General features: G+C 49.1%; 1 pseudogene; it reads right to left on the bottom strand.

Moving 5' to 3' along the window:
• Nucleotides 1-1505: 1505 nt before the first annotated feature.
• On the bottom strand, nucleotides 1506-1623 carry LOC126263781 (5S ribosomal RNA; annotated as a pseudogene).
• Between the last annotated feature and the right edge of the window lie 5631 nt (nucleotides 1624-7254).

Here is a 7254-nt window from a genome sequence, read left to right as displayed (position 1 = left end):
TACAAACTCAGATGTCCATGCGCAACATAGGCAACATCAAGGACAGTCAGAGGTAAGGAGCGCCGTGGTCCCGTGGTTAGCAAGAGCAGCTGCTGAATGAGAGGTCCTAGGTTCAAGTCTTCCCTCGAGTGAAAAGTTTAATTTTTTACTTTCAGTTTATGTGACAAACTCTTATGTTTTTGCATCACTTTTTTGGGAGTGATTATCACATCCACAAGAAAACCTAAATCGGGCAAGGTAGAAGAATCATTTTACCCATTCGCCAAGTGTACAAGTTAGGTGGGTCGACAACATATTCCTGTCATGTGACGCACATGCCGTCACCAGTGTCAGTGTCGTATAGAATATATCAGACGTGTTTTCCTGTGGAGGAATCGGTTGACCTATGACCTTGCGATCAAATGTTTTCGGTTAGCATTGGAGAGGCACGTCCTTTCGTCTACTAATTGCACGGTTTTGCGGTGCGGTCGCAAAACACAGACATTAAACTTATTACAGTGAACAGAGACGTCAATGAACGAACGGACAGATCATAACTTTGCGAAAATAAAATTTTCAGTCGACGGAAGACTTGACCCAAGGACATCTCGTTCCGCAGCTACTCACGCTAACCACGGGACCACGGTGCTCCTGAGCTCACATCCTTCTTGATGTTGCCTATCTTGCGCTTAGACTACTCAGTTTGTATATTTTGCTTATTTTTTTTTCTTAGTTCCACACAACTTCTTCCTGTTTTCTCGATTGATCTGTGTCCAGTTTTTCAAGGCCTATCGACTGTGCCAACTTATAACTAAATCTGAGGGGGGTGCGATGGGGAGGTTCCCTTGTCAGAGCCATTTGAACTCTGCCGCCGCGGCTGCTGGCTGACGTGCCCGCTGCCAGCGCGCGAGGATTTGCGTCCGCTGCCGGCGCAGTACAAACAGCGCCAGCGGGTCTGCCCTCGAGAGGCGGCGGCACGGCCGGCGATTATGCTTATCGCGGCACCTGCGCCGGCCTGCAGCCCGCACACACGCGGCTGGGGGAGGTGGCGAGGGGCGCGGCGCCATCGCCGTTCGGCGTGCCCGCACTCCAGCACCGCAAAAATCGTTAGGCCGCCACCGCCACCGGCAGCGGCACCAACCCTGCTGCGCCGCACGGCGCCACACATGCGGGCCTGCGCCTGCCTCGCGTGCTCTCCGACGGCCTAAGCGTTCGTCGGAGGCTCGCGTGCCAGCCACAGTAAGGGGCGCGTCACAAACACTCGGGGCGGAGTCCTCACATCACATCAAGGGAAACAGCCACGGGTTCACATTTCCGACTAAAACTATAAAACTCCTCCCGAACAGGCCATGAAGGCCCAACGGTACCGACCGGCCGCCGTGTCATCCTCAGACCATAGGCGTCACTGGATGCTGATATGGAGGGGCATGTGGTCAGCACACCGCTCTCCCGGCCGTATGTCAGTTTCCGAGACTGGAGGCGCTACTTCTCAATCAAGTAGCTCCTCGGTTTGCCTCACAAGGGCGTGCCAACAGCGCTCGGCAGACTGGATGGTCACCCATCCAAGTGCTAGCCCAGCCCGACAGCGCTTAACTTCGGTGATCTGACGGGAACCGGTGTTACCACTGCGGCAAGGCCGTTGGCCCAGATTTCCGACAGTCCTTTGGTTTTGACCTATTCAAGATGCACATTTTACAATTCCTTCAGTATGTCATTAAAATCCTTCTGAACAGGATTCCGTCTTAACCAAAGAACCAACTGCGCCACTTCAGCAGACGAAAATCGGAGCCAGGGGCACACCCTAAGGTTAGAGGCCAAGGATGTCCAACGGGTTAAAGAGGTTTACAAGCTATTTGTATTTAAAAAATTCCTTTGTTTTGTTTTTGTAATTCGGACAAAAATGGTTGAAATGGCTCTGAGCACTATGGGACTTAACATCTGTGGTCATCAGTCCCCTAGAACTTAGAACTACTTAAACCTAACTAACCTAAGGACGTCACCCACATCCATGCCCGAGGCAGGATTCGAACCTGCGACCGTAGCAGTCTCGCGGTTCCGGACTGAGCGCCTAGAACCGCTAGAACACCGCGGCCGGCGTAATTCGGACAGATCTACAGTTTCATTCCGATCTTCATGAAATTATGCACACTTTACCTTCAGGACAAGTGGACAATCACTGTCTACGTAAGATTTCGTAATCTGACTTGAAATAAACAGGGTGCTCCATTGGTCGTGACCGGGCCAAATATCTCGTGAAACAAGCGTCAAACGAAAAAACTACAAAGAACAAAACTTGTCTAGCTTGAAGGGGGAAACCAGATGGCGTTATGGTTGGCCCGCTACACGGCGCTGCCATAGGTCAAGCGGATATCAACTGCGTTTTTTTTTTAAATAGGAACCCCCATTTTTTATTACATATTCGTGTAGTACGTACAGAAATACGAATGTTTTAGTTGGACCACTTTTTTCGCTTTTTGATAATGCCTCTCTAATACCCACTGCAAACGTCAATTTTACAAGGGTTTAGTAATCGTTATAATATGTACTGGCCGCTATTACTTTCGAGTCAGTCGCGTGTGGAATGTCGCGCCGCGGGAGTATGCTCGCGCCTACCTACCGTGACCGACGCGCACACGGAGTTCGATCTGCGAATTAACTGCGCACTTCCCACCGATGCTGCTTGGGTAAGAGTTGCTGCTATTTGCTTTCGTGTCTCATGTTCTCACAGTCAACATATTTCCCCTCGTCCTCTCATTAAAGTTTTCCACACTGCGCTGACCTTTTTGGTGTCTATTGATTGGGCTATTAAGCCACCACCATAGTCGGCTATTTGGTTAACATTATTAATTTAAACGAACCCGTGAGGGTCAGGAGAGAAAAATGACTTTTGTATAATTTACGCTAAAAATAATTACGTTGCCAATTCGATCCAAACTTAACAGTTACAAGGACATTAATTTCATAGTTAGAAAGTCCGACGAATACAACGATGTAATTGTTTATTTTAAGCTCCTAAAATTCACAAAATTATCGCGTAAAATTTATACAAACTTTTGCAATTTCTAAGTGCTCGGCTAAGCCGGTGGCGTAATTACGGCAAAGACCAAAAAAAAGATCTGGCGAGGGAAATAATTGGTGCTGTCGCATATTGGTGCACAATGGTACGAGGGAGTGGCACGATCAACATACTAGAAATCCTGAAGGGTGTGGGCTGAGCGCAGGAGACGGGGTGCGTTTGAAAGTCACTTTCGTACGTTTTTCTTGAAAAACTCAGCTTACATGTATCCTCGTACAAAATTGAACAATATTAAATGTCATACAAAAATATCGTGTTCATTTTTTCTGCAGGAATAACAGTTTTCACGTAGCGAGCGAGAGATTATGAAAATCGAGGCGTTGTTATTGAAAAGGTATAGTATTGCGGAATGCATAAAACGACATTGGCATGAGCAGCTGAATCACCCTATATGTATATGGCTCAAATGGCTCTGAGCACTATGGGACTCAACTGCTGAGGTCATAAGTCCCCTAGAACTTAAAACTACGTAAACCTAACTAACCTAAGGACAACACAAACATCCATGCCCGAGGCAGGATTCGAACCTGCGACCGTAGCGGTCGCGCGGTTCCGGACTGTAGCGCCAGAACCGCTCGGCCACCAGCGGCCGGCTATATGTATATATTCAAATACTTTTCTGCCTGTCTGTTACGCGATCATGGCCTTCCTGACGTCCCTTATCCTGTAATTCCATATGTCTCAGTCCGCAGCTCGTGGTCGTGCGGTAGCGTTCTCGCTTCCCATGCCCGGGTTCCCGGGTACGATTCCCGGCGGGGTCAGGGATTTTCTCTGCCTCGTGATGACTGGGTGTTGTGTGATGTCCTTAGGTTAGTTAGGTTTAAGTAGTTCTAAGTTCTATGGGACTGATGACCATAGCTGTTAAGTTCCATAGTGCTCAGAGCCATATGTCTCAGACATCTGCGATAGGTTCGATATCTGATGGTGCCACTGTCTAGGTGACAGAAGATGATACAAGCTAGCTTGTATCTGGAGATCGGGAAGCGGTAACAGACAGGACACCAATTCACTTAATTCGTTATTTAATGTAAACAGGTCTCGTAAAGGTGCGTTTACACCTGTGCGACTTTCCTTGCGCACTAGGTGCAAGCAGCTGTTGCACAAAGAGGCAAGGAGGCGCATGCACAGGTGCAAAGTCGCGTATGCCTCTGAACTGTGCGCAAGAGAGCGCAGGAGTCTCGCTGTACTAGACGGGTAAAAAATGGCTCAAATGACTCTGAGCACTATGGGACTTAACATCTGAGGTCATCAGTCACCTAGAACTTAGACGTACTTAAACCTAACTAACCTAAGGACAGCACACACATCCATGCCCGAGGCAGGATTCGAACCTGCGACCGTAGCGCTCGCGAGATTCCGGACTGAACCGCACGGCCACCGCGGCCGGCCAGACGGATAGACAAGTGCATCTACACTACTGGCCATTAAAATTGCTACACCAAGAAGAAATGCAGATGATAAACGGGTATTCATTGGACAAATATATTATACTAGAACTGACATGTGATTACATTTTCACGCAATTTGGGTGCACAGATCCTGAGGAATCAGTACCCAGAACAACCTCCTCTGGCCGTAATAACGGCCTTGATACGCCTGGGGATTGAGTCAAACAGAGCTTGGATGGCGTGTACAGACACAGCTGCCCATGCAGCTTCAACACGATACTACAGTTCATCAAGAGTAGTGACTGGCGTACTGTGACGAGCCAGTTGCTCGGCCACCATTGACCAGCCGTTTTCAATTGTTGAGAGATCTGGAGAATGTGCTGGCCAGGGCAGCAGTCGAACATTTTCTGTATCCACAAAGGCCCGTACACGACCTGCAACATGATGTCGTGCATCATCCTGCTGAAATGTAGGATTTGGCAGAGATCGAATGAAGGGTAGAGCCACGGGTCGTAACACATCTGAAATGTAACGTCCACTGTTCAAAGTGCCGTCAATGGGAACAAGAGGCGACCGAGACGTGTAACCAATGGCAACCCATACCATCACGCCGGGTGATACGCCAGTGGGGCGATGACGAATACACGCTTCCAATGTGCGTTCACCGCGATGTCGCCAACCACGGATGCGACCGTCATGATGCTGTAAACAGAACCTGGGTTCATCCGAAAAAATGACGTTTTGCCATTCGTGTAGCCCAGGTTCGTCGTTGAGTACTCCATCGCAGGCGCTCCTGTCTGTGATGCAGCGTCAAGGGTAACCGCAGCCATGGTCTCCGAGCTGATAGTCCATGCTGCTGCAAACGTCGCCGAATTGTTCGTGTAGATGGTTGTTGTCTTGCAAATGTCCCCATCTGTTGACTCAGCGATCGAGACGTGGCTGCAGGATCCGTTACAGCCATGCGGATAAGATGCCTGTCATCTCGACTGCTATTGATACGAGGCCGTTGGGATCCAGCACGGCCTTTCGTGTTACCCTCCTGAACCCACCGATTCCATATTCTGCTAACAGTCGTTGGATCTCGACCAACGCGAACAGCAATGTCGCGATACCATAAACCGCTATGGCGATTGGCTACGATCCGACCTTTATCGAAGTCGGAAACGTGATGGTGCGCATTTCTCCTCCTTACACGAGGCATTACAACGTTTCACCAGCTAACGCCGGTCAACTGCTGTTTGTGTATGAGAAATCGGTTGGAAACTTTCCCCATGTCAGCACGTTGTACGTGTACGTGTCGCCACCGGCGATAACCTTGTGTGAATGCTCTGAAAAGCTTATCATTTGCATATCACAGGATCTTCTTCCTGTCGGTTAAATTTCGCGTCTGTAGCACGTCATCTTCGTGGTGTAGCAATTTTAATACCCAGTAGTGTACTTGCGTGTGGGGCAAGCACAGCCACATGGCGACTAGCCGCAAGACGCACAGGTGTAAGCGCATCTTAAAGCACACGAATGCGTCTCACCGGACATCGCTTAAAATTTATTTATATTTTAAGCAACATCCATCGCCACATTCCATCCGTTGGGTGAGACTCCGCTACAGTTAGGAGAGTGAGCGCAGCCAACTCTCTCCTGCAATCAATGCTGGCGCCTCCTCGGGAAACCAGAGGAGCCTCCGCGGCCCACTCCTGCGCGCGTAGGTCGCTGCGGCAGCTCAAGCCGGAGCCGAGCGCCTTAAAGCCGACGGCGCACTGGCACAAAAGCAGCGCTCGCGGTATTAATTACCGGCACGCGCGCTTGTCAGCTGTTCCCAGGTGCGTCTCTCTTGCTCGCCCGCGTTTCTCTCGTCCTACCACAGTTACACACAATATCTTAAACACCGTAAAAGAGGAAGCGGTATGGAGTCGTGGTTGGTAGTCACAATTTATAATTAAGACAATTTATTGACATTACGCCTTTTAAGGAGTTTGACAATTACAAATTGTGGACGAGCCACTACATAAAGTTTTGCGAATACAGTTAGAAACCCAACGTACTCGGAACTCCAATAAACAATCCCTTATTAAGAAAACTGACAAACTTTAGAAATTCAAACTCCCATATAGGATTTCGCTCAAAATACAGTACTGGCCATTAAAATTGCTCCACCACGAAGATGACGTGCTACAGACGCGAAATTTAACCGACAGGAAGAAGATGCTGTGATATGAAGGTAATTAGCTTTTCGGAGCATTCACACAAGGTTGGCGCCGGTGGCGACACCTACAACGTGCTGACATGAGGAAAGTTTCCAACCGATTTCTCATACACAAACAGCAGTTGACCGGCGTTGCCTGGTGAAACGTTGTAATGCCTCGTGTAAGGAGGAGAAATGCGTACCATCACGTATCCGACTTTGATAAAGGTCGGATTGTAGCCTATCGCGATTGCGGTTTATCGAATCCTGACATTGCTGCTCGCGTTGGTCGAGATCCAATGACTGTTAGCAGAATATGGAATCGGTGGGTTCAGGAGGGTAATACGGAACGCCGTGCTGGACCCCAACGGCCTCGTATCACTAGCAGTCGAGATAACAGGCATCTTCTCCGCGTGGCTGTAACGGATCATGGAGCCATGTCTCGATCTGAGTCAACAGATGGGGACGTTTTCAAGACAACAACCATCTGCACGAACAGTTCGACAACGTTTGCAGCAGCATGGACTATCAGCTGGGAGACCATGGCTGCGGTTAACCTTGACGCTGCATCAGAGACAGGAGTCTGTATTCAACGACGAACCTGGGTGCACGAATGGCAAAACGTCTTTTTT

This window comes from Schistocerca nitens, chromosome 6, assembly GCF_023898315.1.
Source record: "Schistocerca nitens isolate TAMUIC-IGC-003100 chromosome 6, iqSchNite1.1, whole genome shotgun sequence".
NCBI lineage: Eukaryota > Metazoa > Arthropoda > Insecta > Orthoptera > Acrididae > Schistocerca > Schistocerca nitens.
This window is presented reverse-complemented; position numbering and strand designations above follow the sequence as displayed.